This window comes from Nannospalax galili, unplaced genomic scaffold (assembly GCF_000622305.1).
Source record: "Nannospalax galili isolate Female #2095 unplaced genomic scaffold, S.galili_v1.0 scaffold54, whole genome shotgun sequence".
Taxonomy (NCBI): Eukaryota; Metazoa; Chordata; class Mammalia; order Rodentia; family Spalacidae; genus Nannospalax; species Nannospalax galili.
This window is the reverse complement of record NW_008341028.1, coordinates 6,241,164-6,253,858: the sequence shown is the minus strand read 5'-3', so window position 1 is coordinate 6,253,858 and position 12,695 is coordinate 6,241,164. Positions and strand designations below refer to the sequence as shown.

Sequence of the window (12,695 nt, the reverse complement as noted above, 5' to 3'; positions counted from 1 at the left end):
CCTTGACTCGTTCCTTGTGCCACTGTGCAGGCAAGCGACGCTTCAGAGGTTGGCTTCCGGTAGGGGGCGGGGTTTTCTATGTATTAGAGAGTCGAAGGCATTCCTCTTTATGTGTTGGTTCCATGGTGTAATGGTTAGCACTCTGGACTCTGAATCCAGCGATCCGAGTTCAAATCTCGGTGGAACCTAATTCTTTATTTTCTTTGCCATAGTTTTCATTCATATAGTGAATGAGAAATGAGATAACTTTGTCATTTCTGGCGTTGAATTGAGTCAAATGTAATCTTTACCTATGAAGGCTTGAGTGCTTACCCCTTTCATTTCAGTATTATCTGCCACCTGAAGATCCATTAATTGAACTCTTAGTTGTTTTTTTAGCCTAGGAAGAAGCTTCAAGCAAACTTGATCCTTTTAGTGACATTTTCTACCCTCAACTTCAGTCAAGGGCAGGCACTTATTTCTCACCCACTCAGTCTCTCCAGAAATCTCTAAACTATCTCCAGATGTCATTAAGAGAACTTCGCCCACCCTCCTCATCAAGATTCATGGAGAACTTCTTGAGTCCTGTTTGTTAGCCTCCAAGCTAAACCTGCTTACATCAGTGAAGGATGGCAATTTTTACATTTTAGCAAATCTCTAGAGTGTTTTAACTAAGACACAGGTGATTTGTCCCTGTAGTTTTGGATCCTTTGTTTTTTTTGAGGCAGTCTATCTAGGCTGGCCTCAAACTTGCTATCCTTAATTTTAGGGGACAGAGGGAGTTTTGTAATTTGAAAATGCCTTTCCTCCACTTAACAGTCACAACCCTCTACTACATATATGCAAACTCTAAATTGAGGCTTTTAAGCAAGAGTTCCTGTAGTAGGCAGGATAATGCGCCCCCCCCCCCCGCCCCGACATTCCCCTAATAATTCTTAACAACCTTATTTTAGGTTCCTTGTAAAGAGAATTTCACTTACAGATGGAATTAAAGTTGCTAATCAACTCATCTTAAACGTGGATATTGTCTTTGATTATCTGAGTGGGCCCAGGGTTGTCAGTAGGGTGTTTCAAAGTTAAGAGTGGTGGTCCATACCTTTAATCCCAGCATTTGGGAGGCAAAAGCAGGTCTCTGTGAGATCAAGGCCAGCCTGGTCTACCTAGCAAGTTCCAGGCCAGCTGTGGCTACAGAGAGAGCCTGTTTCAAAAAGACCCCCCCCAAAAAAAAGGGTCTTTCAAGAGTGGAAAAGGGGGTTGTCAGTGTCAGTAGGGGTGAAATGCTGCTCCTCGCTACCACCAGCAGCCCAAGTTCCTTTATCCTTGTGTGACCTTGTGTCAGATAAAAACCAGATTCTTGACCTTGCTGCAAAAAGAATTTCAAGATGAGCCAATATGAAACTGTTGAAATTTATTAAAAAAGGATTTTAATGTAGATTTTAGGCTCGGGTTAAGAGAAAGTGAGGTGCTTAGAAAGACATGCCTGAGAGCATGGATGTGAGCTGTCTTTATAGTAGCCATATATACCCTTTTGATGGGTTTTGAAGTTACTATCTTCAGAGGGTTGCTAAGGAATCTAAAAGGTCACAGGGTGGTTCCTAGGCAGTGGATCCTATTATAACTGATAAGGTAAAACCCAAGGGTTACAAGGGAATTTAAGATGGTTTTACTGTAAACAAAGGCTTGGTCTTGTTTGTGAGACCTCCAGCAAATATCTAGGTAAGGAGGAAGGGCATATTTGAAAGTCATGTTGACTCACTGAACTATTTTAGCATTTTCTACGTAAAAAGAATGTTAAAGTGCTGCTGAAATGGCTTAGCAGTTAAGAGCACTTTAGTACTCTTGCAGAGGACCCAAATCCCAGCACCCACAACAGGCAGTTCACAACTGCTTGTAACTCCAGTTCCAGGAATCTGACCCCTCTTCTGGCTTCTGTGGGCATACACACACACACACACACACACACACACACACACACACACACACACACATAAAGAAATAAAAATAAACTTTAAGCTGAGCATCATGGCACACGCCTTTAGTCTCAGCACTTGGGAGCAGAGGCAGATGGATCTCTGTACAATCAAGGCCAACCTGGCCAGTCAGCCGGGGCTACAGGAAGACCCTGTTTCAAAAAGACCAAATAAATAATAAATAAATAAATAAATAAATAAATAAATAAATAAATAAATAAATAAATAAATATAAACTGTGCTGGGTGTGGTGGCGCACGCCTTTGATCCCAGCACTTGGGAGGCAGAGGCAGGTGGATCTTTGTGAGTTCCAGGCCAGCCTGGCCTACATAGTGAGTTCCAGGACAGCTGGGGCTACAAGGAGACCCTGTCTCAAAAAGACAAAAAAATAAAATAAAATAAGTAAACCTTAAAAAATAAGAAAAAAAAAAGAATGTTTTAAAAGACCATCGCTAAAACTGGGAATAGGAGCACCTGCCTATAATCCCAGCACTCATGAGGCTGAGGCAGGAAGATGGAAAGTTTTAGAACAGCCTGGACTACATATGGAATATGGAGATCATGACTCAGAAAAAATGGAGCAAGGTAAGATAGCTCAGCAGGTAAAGTTCAAGTCCCAGGACCACATGGAGGAGAGAGAGAACTGACTTATCAGTGTTGTCCACTGACTTCCACAGATGTACCATACATACATTCATGCATCCATGCATATGCATGCACACAAGATAAAAATGCAATAATTTTTTTGAGGCATGGTTTCACTATGTAGCCCTGGCTGAACCAGGCTGGCCTTGAAATCACAGAGGTCCACCTGCCTTTGCCTCCCAAGTGCTGGGATTAAAGGCATGCACCACCATACCCAACAATTAAAAATAAAAAGGTTTTCAAAAAGATGAGGGATAGTCTTCCCTTGGAAGCCCTCCCAACCCCTCCCATTCTCATGTCTTTCTCAAGTTCTCTTAATAAATTTACATTTGCTCTACAATAATAATAATAAAGAGTAATAATAATAATAATAATGTCCCTGTGTTGGCCATCTTCACAGCAAATGTTAATTGTGTTGGAATTCTTGACTGTTGGCTGGAGACTTCAAACTTTAGAGTGGTGAGTTCCTTTACCTTCCCAGGCACCCAAGAGTTTCCCTATCTATCCTGCCTCAGGGGCCAGGTGTGGCAGCACCTAAGGCTTGAGATAGGAGAATCAGGAGCTCAAGGTCAGCATGGACTGTATGACACCTGGACTACAGGAAACCCTGTCAGAAGGTGGGGGGAGAGGGGGTGAAAGGAGGAAGGAAAGAAAGTGAGAAAGGGAGGCAGAAGAGATAGGGGTGATATAATAAGAAAAAATACCTCAACTAGTCCTTGCTGGTTTTGAGGATGAAGGAAAAGAACCAAGAGTCTAGGAATCCAGAGGCAGGGAGAGGCAACAAAACAGATTCTTTCCTAAGATCCGGAGAAGGAAACACCTTCCTACCCTTTGATTTTAGCCCAGTGCTGTGTTGACTTAAATCACCAGGTGTGTGGTAAGTTGTTACAGCAGTCATAGAAAACTAATATAATGCCTTTTTCAGAGTTTTCTCTGCCAGTACAAAGGGCTAGGTTGTCAGGCAGGGTGGTAAATAACCTGTAATCCCAGCAGCTGAGAGGTGGAGGTGGAGGCAGGAGGATCAGGAGTTCAAGGACAGCCCAAGCTACATGAGACCCCTCCCCCCAACACACAGACACACACACACCCTTATACAGGTACCAGTCATTCAAACTGGGAGAGATACATGCTATTACTTAAGCAGCCACAGTCTCGTTGCTATTTAGGTTAAGGGAGACAGATAGGTCAATAACTAAGCAGTTGAAGAGTAACTGAAAAAGCTTGTGCCACAACCCAGGAAGCCTAAGATGAGTAGGAAGACCTCCAGGGAGGAAGAAGCAAGGAAGGAAACTCATCTTGGGAAGCAGGAAAAATTAGATTGAGAGAGTATGTTGAGCAAGGCCAGAAGAACTAAGCGCATTGTCCCCCTAAGTCATTATTTCTCAGTGTGTGTTCTTTGGACGACAGTGTTCCCCAAAGGAAAGTTGCATGATCAAATACCTTGAAAAGAGCTGCACACACAGTCTTCCCTGTTAGAGTCTCCCTCAGCACACTGGCAATTTAAAGTCTATAGCTAGTCCCCTCTGAAGAAATATGCTTAAACTGTTAACACATTTCAGGGTTAGAAAGTGTTGGACCCCCAGACTGGGGTACCCAACGTTCACGGGAGGTCGCACCCCAATAACTCAGTCCTCAAATCAGGAGATACAACAAGCATGAGGATGCCCCCTGACTGGGGTACCCAACTTCCACGGGAGGCCGCACCCCAATAACTCAGTCCTCAAACCAGAAGATGCAACAAGCAAGAGGTTTATTCATCTATAGATGGACTTCTACCTTAATCATAAGGAGAAGTGAAGTATTCAGCTCACAAGCTTTCTTTTAAAACCATACAAGCGGCGGCTGTGTGCCAAGTAGAGAAAGCGGCGGCTATGCGCCAAGCAGAGGTAGGGGGGGATTTCTGGGATGATTTCCAGCTTGGGCAAAGGAGCATGAAAAAGGTCAGCTCAGCTTGTTCTTAGCATTCAGAATTATTTTTCATTTTTACTTCCTTGTACAGTTTTTCTCAGGCCTGGGGGATTTTAGTTTAAATCCATCATTTTGGAGGGACTTGGGTCCATTATTTGGGGGGACTTGGGTCCATCAGAAAGATTGCTCAGAGGTAAGAGCACATATTGCATTTTCCCCTCTTTGGCTTTTTGAGACAGGGTCTCCCTGTAACCCCAGTTGGCCTGGAACTCACAGAATCTACCAGCCTGTGCCTCCCAAGTGCTGGAATTAAAGGCATGCACCACCATGCCGTGTGCATATTACTCTTGAGAGAACTGGAGTTCAATTCTTAGTATCCTCTTCAGGGGGCTCAACCCCCTGTAATTCCAGCCCCAAGGGATCTGACAACCTCTTCTGGTCACTATGTGCCCATTACCCACACAGAGACCTATACACACATATACATAATTTAAAAATAATAAAATAGGGACTTGCAAGATGGCTTAGTGGTTAAGAACACATGCTATTCCTCCAGAGGACCAGAATTCAGGTCCCTGCACCCACATGAGGCAGCTCACAAGGCCTGTAGCCAGTTCCAGGGGGACCTAAAGCCTCTGGCCTCTAAGAGCACTTGCACTCACATGCACATATCCACACAGAGATACACATAAAATACTTTTTTTTAAAGTTTTAAGAATATCATGGGTTCAAATCCCAGCACCCACATGGCAGCTAACAACTGTCCATAACTCCAGTTCCAGGGAATCCAACAGCCTCTTCTGTCCTCCGCAGGCATTGCATGACACAGGTGCACTTACCTACATGCAGGTAATACATGCATATACATAAAATAAAAACTAATAAATAAAATATTTTTTAAAAAATAGGTCTTTTTAAAGGGGCATTTCTGGGACTGGAGAGATTGCTCAGTGGTTTAGAGCACTGGCTGTTCTTGTAGAAGACCCAGGTTTGAATCCCAGCACTCCTATGGCCTCTAACGACCATCCATAATTCCAGTTCTAGGGGATCTGATGCCCTCTTCTGTCCTCTGTGGGAACTGTATGACATGGGTGCACTTACACACATGCAGGCATAACACTCATACACATAAAATAAAAATAAATCAAAAAAAATTTTAAAGGGGCATTTCCAAGATTCACCAGACAACCTAAAAAAACTCCCATGTAATAGTTAGCATCCTTATGAATAAGCTGAGGAAGTTAAAAAAAAAAAAAAAAAAAACAGATGTGTGGACAGAGGAAAGATTAAAGTGAACCTGGTCTTAGGAAAAGTAAGCTGGAGGAGCTTCCTAAAAGGAAGACCAGAGGTGTATGAGGGTCCTAGCTGCAGTCAGCTGGATGCAAACTAACAAAAGTGAAGTATAGCCTAGGAATAGGGAAGGAGGAAAATCAAAGGCTTCTATGAAAAAAATAGTAGATTCCATAGGCAAAGAAGAAAAGTGGGGGTTTGTTTTCTTGTTTAGGGAGAGAATGGGTAGTAATTTCCTCGTGTCTCTTTTTCAACGAAGAAATATGGAACTATTTTTATTGAGAGAGAGAGAGAGAGAGAGAGAGAGAGAGAGAGAGAGAGAGAGAGAGAGAGAGAGAGAGAGGAGAGGAGAGAGAGAGAGAGAGAGAGAGAGAGAGAGAGAGAGAGAGAGGTCATTCTCCTGTCTCCACCTCCCATCTCTAAGTAGGAACACTGTGATTACAGGCCTGTGCACTAATGTTGCTGGCTTTTACAGGGGACTGGGGAATCAGAACTCAGGTTGTAAGGCTTGCTCAGCAACTGCTTTATTCACTGAGCTGTCTCCCCAGCCTGGAACTTTACTCTTAATATAAGTAATAGAGAAATATAAAGTAAAGCCTTAAAGTCTTCTTCTAATATTTCAGTTCCTCTCTAAACTCAGAAATAACTGATTTGTATTCTTTCCTTCATGTTGAGAATCTTTCCCTAAGAGTCCACATAAATTTAACTAATTTGCTGCATAGCTTTCCCTTAACCAAGATGTGTGTTGGTCCAAACATTCTCTATTTTCTTACCTGTAGACAGGTCAGATGCTGAAGGTTTACTAAATTAAAGCTTACCAATTATGAATTTATATAAGATATCATGTAGCCCAGCCTAACCTTGAACTCACTATGTAATCAAGAATGACTTTGAATTCCTGATTCTCCAGGGGACTGCTGGATTGACAGGCTTTCACCATACCCTGTTTTATGAGGTGCTGGGGATTGAACCCAGGGCTTTGTGCATGTTAGGCAAGCACTCTGCAAATTGAGCTACATCCCCAGTCTCTAAAATGCAGTTCTAATCATTTTTTTCCTTGTGTATTTATCTACAGAAAAGGCAAATATTCATTTTCCCAGCTACCCTGTTCAAAGTGGCCATGAGGAACAATTTTGGTCAATACCATGCGAGACACAGTCTAAGGCATCTAAGAAGGCTTCTTGTGATAAGAGAGGCAGGAGCTACCCCTTGTGTCTGTCTTCCAGCTATGAACAGGATGTGGTTTCTACAGATGTGGCAGCTCCTTCCCCCAAAAGGACCAAGTCAAGCATAATTGCTGTCATTGATCTGTAAGCCAATGTCAATAACTGCTTACCAGTCACCAACACTGAATTCTAGGCAACATTTTTCATTTGTGCCCATCTAATGGTTTGCCCAGTAATTGCCACTACTCTGAATATAAGTAATTGTAAATAATTTTCCTCCTATGTTTATTAGCCATTTATGGAGTCTTCTGTAAATCACCTGTCAGTATCCTTGGTCCATTTTCAGAATGGGTTATCTTTTTCTTTTTAAAAAGATCTCTCCTTTTTTAAAAAGTTTATTTATTTGTATTTTGTATGTGTACAGGTGCTTTACATGCATTTATTTAAGTGCACTTGTGCATGCAATCCCTACAGAGGCCAGAAAAGGACATTGGATCCCCTGGAACTGGAGTTCCAGACATAGACAGTTGTTAGCCCCAGGTTCAAATCCTAGCACCTACATGGCAGCTAACAACTGTCTGTAACTGCAATTCTAGGAGATCTGACACCCTGTTCTGACCTCCCCAGGCATTGCATGACACGGATGCACTTACAGGCATGCAGGCAATACACTCATAAACATAAAACAAAATTTCTAATTTAAATTAAAAAAAAAACTATTTTTAACCTAGGCTACTATTGCTTATTCCATAATATAAAAATGCCTACAGTTAAAAGGTAGGGTGGGGTAAAGCTAATCCTTAGAATGCTCTGCTCTGCCCAGAATTCTACATCAAGAACTCCAACATGGGACTAGCAAGCTAGCTCAGTGGCTCTTGTGGCCAAATCTGACAGCCTGAGTTCAATCCCTGGGACCCACATGGTGAGAGGAAAGAACAAACTTTTACAAGCTGTCCTTTGGCCTCCACACAAACACCATGTATACATATGCACCTGCATGCATATTTACACTGTCGTCTGTCTGTCTGTCTGTCTGTCTCTCTCTCTCTCTCTCTCTCTCTCTCTCTCTCTCTCTCTCTCTCTCTCTCTCTCTCACACACACACACACACACACACACGCACACACACACACCTGTTATGGAAAAATCAGAGACCAACAGCCAAAGTCAGGTGAGGAAAGGAAGTTTAATAATTTTACACTAGTGGGACTGACCCCATGAACAAAAGGAGTCAGACCCCTTGCTCAAGTTTTGGAGGGTTCTTATACTCATGTGTGGGGAAATGCAAACAAAAGGCAAAAATGATACATAGGTGATAACTAAGTAAAAAGGTACATATGATAATTAAGCAAGGTAACATATGCCACAAAGGTTACAGGAATGTGAAAGCTTTGGAGAACAAAGACTTCCATCCTGGGCAGCCACAGGGGCAGGAGGGGGAGATTCCTGCTCACCTCCCTCACACCTGTCTCTTGTCTCAAGAGTTTCCCCTGCTGCAAAGTTTTTAATTAACCATCACATTGCAAAAGCTTTCCATTTCCGTAATAACCACTAATAATATGATGCAGAAGCAAGACCTAGACTATGCCATATTCTATAACCAAAGGCCAATAGCAAGAATTAGCCAGAAGTCAGGTCAAGGTGTTCAAAAGAAAGGGTGAACTGTCAGGAGCATCACCTTCATCCTAGCTCATCCTTTAGAGTGGTTATCATACTCTCAACCTCTGGAAGAATGTCCAGGGTCAGACAGAAATAAAGCAGCTCAGGCATCTGCCCATCTGGCAGACCATGTCCATGCATGACATCTGTTGTTAACTAAACAGACCTCAGTCTATTATTTCTGGACCCAAATGATTTTTACAGTATAGTTTACTTTCTGTCTAATCTATTAATGTCTGTTTCATGAACTTTTTAAAAAATATTTTATTTATTATTTTTATTTTATGTGTATGCATGTATTGCCTACATATAAGTAAGTGCACCTGTGTTGTGCAGTGTCCACGGAGGATAGAAGAGGACAGTTGTTAGCTGCCATGTGGGTGCTGGGATTTGAACCTGGGTCTTCTGCAAGAACAGCCAGTGTTCTTAACCACTGAGCCATCTCTCCAGCCCTTGTGAACTTTTTTGTGATGATAATAGGTTTATTCCATAATACACTTTTTTTTTTTGGTCTTTTTGAGATAGGGTCTCCTTGTAGCCCTAGCTGGTCTGGAACTCACTATTGAGACCAGGCTGGCCTTGAACTCACAGAGATCTGCCTGCCTCTGCCTCCCAAGTGCTGGGATTAAAGGCATGCATCACCATGCCCAGCTTCCATTATACATTTTAAAAATATTTTACTATTTTTATTTTATGTGTATGAGTGTATTACCTGCATGCTTGTAAGTGCACCCATGTTGTGCAATGCCCACAGAGATGAAGGCATTGGATCTCCTGGAGCTAGAATTACAGAGAGTTGTTAGCTGCCATGTGGGTGCTGGGAACCGAACCTGGGTCCTCTGCAAGAACAGCCAGTGTTCTTAACCACTGAGCCATCTCTCCGCCACCCTCACCCCCATAGTACATTTTTTGTTTAACTATTTCTTTTAGGTTTTTTTGAGAGAAGATCTCATTTAGCTCAGGCTGGACTTGAATTCCTGATCTTCCTGTATTTGCCTTCTGAGGTTTTTTTTTTTTTTCAGTTTATGACAGGGTGAAATTGGTTTTTTAAATTACATTTTTATTTATGTGTGTGTGTTGCGGGTTCTCCTCAGGCCAGCTGTGAAGACCCTGACCTTGATCGGGTCCCCTGATGATGGGGGGGGCAAGAGGCACGGAGTCATGACACAGACCCCGGGAGTTGGGTAGAAGCAAGCACTAGGCAAGGTGCTGCAGGCTCATTTAATGCAGGAGGGGGCAGAACTTATATTTCCCTTTTCTCCGCCCTCAAGTCCCTTTAGTCAGCGTATCATTTTCTGATTGGTCCATGCCTCGCAGTATGTCAGCAGTCACTGGGCTTGCAAGCAGGTTACAGAGGCGGAGGCATGGGCTCCTTTTGGTGGGCTATTTGCAGACCAAGAAGTGAAGTGAATTCTCCCTGAATCCCAGGGCTCTGGGTCTGCGCCATCTTTGGAGGCCTCCTGCTACATTTCCACCCTTTTTCTTTAAAAATGACTGTCCATCGAGAGCCTGTAGGCAGCTCCACCTCGGGATGACCCCAGGATCATGGACTGTGCCTGTCTTAGGTTGTCCTATTCGGGCATGAACCTTACTCGTCATTGGAGCATGGGCATACACATCCATGTCCTGGCTTAGATTGATTCAGCCCAACAGGAGCTTACCCGTCATTGGCCCTCCAAGGGGTATCATCCCAGGGGATCAGTTGAGGTGGGGAATTATCTGTGGGAGGCCTCGGACATTTGTGCAAGCCAAGTCTGTCAGGCTGCATAGGGCGGGTTGAAATCATCTTCGTGTATTGCTCTGAGGGCCTGATACACCAAGTGATTGAATTTTTTCTGACTGCGAGAAGAAAGAACAAGGCATTTAAAAAGTAGAAAGAGAAGAATAATTATGCCTGTCAGGAGTAGGTAAGTAACGATCTAAGACGGGTCAAACAGTGCTTTTAGATTAGACCAGATTTTCTCTAAGAACCCTGAATTGATGTCCAGCATGGGGGGGTGCGGGTATAATTTAGAGCAATAATTTGATTAGTTAGTAATATAGAGTAATTAAGAAACTTTTGATTCCATTGGCCATGAATATAGTGCACGAGTTGTAGGCATGCTTCAGTAATATTCTGTACTTTATAGGGGGTGAGACAAAAGTGACCTAAAGTGAGGGTCACAAACTAGTAGAGCCATGTCTTTGGTAATTGCCAGCTCTTCACTTAAGAGATCAATTTGTTGTTGTAACACATTAATTGCCTGGTGAAGATGCTGATTGATAAGGGACTGAGTGTGAAAGGTAGAGGAGGTTTTGGAAACAGCCTCATTGAGTGTCTCCACAGTAGTGGAGGATTGGGTGATAGCCACTGCAGTGGTGGTGGCTGACCCTAATGCAAGGATAATGGCTGAGAGTGGCAGTGACCCTGAAATCCCTTTTTAAGCGGGGGGCTTGTGACAAGGCTGTCCGCTCTATAAGGGTGACAGCATGGAAGTGGGTTGCATTGGTGACTGGAACCCAAAGGGCTGCAGGTTCATGCATAAAGAAGACTATGCGAGCTGGATGGTTCCAGCAGGCTGCCAGTACACAGGTGGTGTTGGTATCGGAGCAGTTGAGTTGTCCCTGAGGGTCGGAGGAAACTGGCTAGCAATAAAGCAAACGGGGGCCGCACACAAATTGGGGTGGGGCCAGGATGTTGTGTGATCAATGGATATAAGGATTTTGTTTTTGGCACAAGTAGAGGGATTGGTGTTAGTGTAAGTGCCATTGGAAAGCTGAAGGCCCTGCTGTGCCAGGAACAGCCTCATGTCCACGGAGGCGTGTGGACCACAGAGGTCCCAGTTACCAAGTATTGATTCGCAGTTGGTATGGGAGATCTTAATGCTGCAGGGATAGGTGGGGGCCAGTTGTCTCCAAGGGGGTGATTAGAGGGGGAGCGGCTGAAGCAGCAAAAAAGAGGGATGGCATGGTTGGGCTTAGGGTGGCATCTCTGCCACGGTATAGGGAGCACGAGGAAAAAGGGTGCAAGGGAGCGTGTGTGTGGGCAGTTGGGGAGCGGTGGGCATAAAATGGCAGGGCAAAATGGGGGCAGAGGGGTGGCGGTCCCCTTTGCTTCCCCTGTTATTATTGTCCCCAGTGCAGTGAGGACCGAGGCTACATCGGTGTTGTTGAAGGTAGGGGAAAGGCCCTTGAGTTTAAGCATGTAACCCAAGGAGGCACTGCCGGCATAATCTTGGACAGCCAGGTTGAACAGCCCAATGCGTGAGGATGTGTTGTTGGTAGTGAAGCATAGAGAGTCATTTAGGGGCCAGGAGCCATTGAGTGATTCCCAGGAAGTAACTGGGTCCATGGTGGGGAGGCCAAGTGTAGAATTAGTTGAATAAAGGGTGGGGTAGGCTGGGGAATGAAGCAATAAGGGAAAGAGTATAACAGGGTCATTAGTGGGGAGTGGTTGAGGATTGGGAGAGTCCATAATATCTGTCTTGTTTCTCCTCTTGTGGGTGGGGCTGAGGGGCACCCCGGGTGGAGTTTAAAGGAGCCGTGTCCAGTTGAGGCTGTGACCTATCGTCTTTAGCCCAATGGAACCCTTTTTTGCACTTGGGGCAGTGAGTCTTGGGGCAGGCTGTACCTCTTGGGCAGTGGCTACGAAAGTGGCCAAGCCCCCCACAGTTCCAGCAGCCTTCCCGTGCGCCAAAGTGGGCAGGTTTTCCTTGAGACAAAAGAGTCTCCAAGGAGGTAGTCAAAGCCTCAATAGGGCCCGCCCTAGGTTCTAAGTCTCTAGTAGCAAGTACCCATTTGTGAATGTTACCATTGCGGACAGGCGTGATAGCATTAGGGATGTTTAAGGGATAGCAGTAGGGATGTTTAGTCCCTCCCAAGTTAACTGTTTGATAAACACCTCTCAGGTGGGTCCAGACTCCACCCTCTGCTCTACTGCCTCAGTGACACGGGTAAGGAAGTCCATGAAGGACTCCCCTGACTATTGAATCAAATTATGGAAAAAGACTTGTGGGTCACGGGGGGAGCAACATTTAAGGGCCTTAAAGGCCAAGTCAGAAACTTGTTGAAAATAGGCATGGAGGCCAATAGTAGACTGG

At 44.2% G+C, this 12,695-nt stretch overlaps 1 non-coding gene across 1 annotated transcript; it reads left to right on the top strand.

The window, feature by feature from the left end:
* Nucleotides 1–116: 116 nt before the first annotated feature.
* On the top strand, nucleotides 117–188 carry Trnaq-cug. Its single transcript has one exon. It is a non-coding gene; the product is annotated as a tRNA-Gln (tRNA).
* The last annotated feature ends 12,507 nt before the right edge of the window (nucleotides 189–12,695 follow it).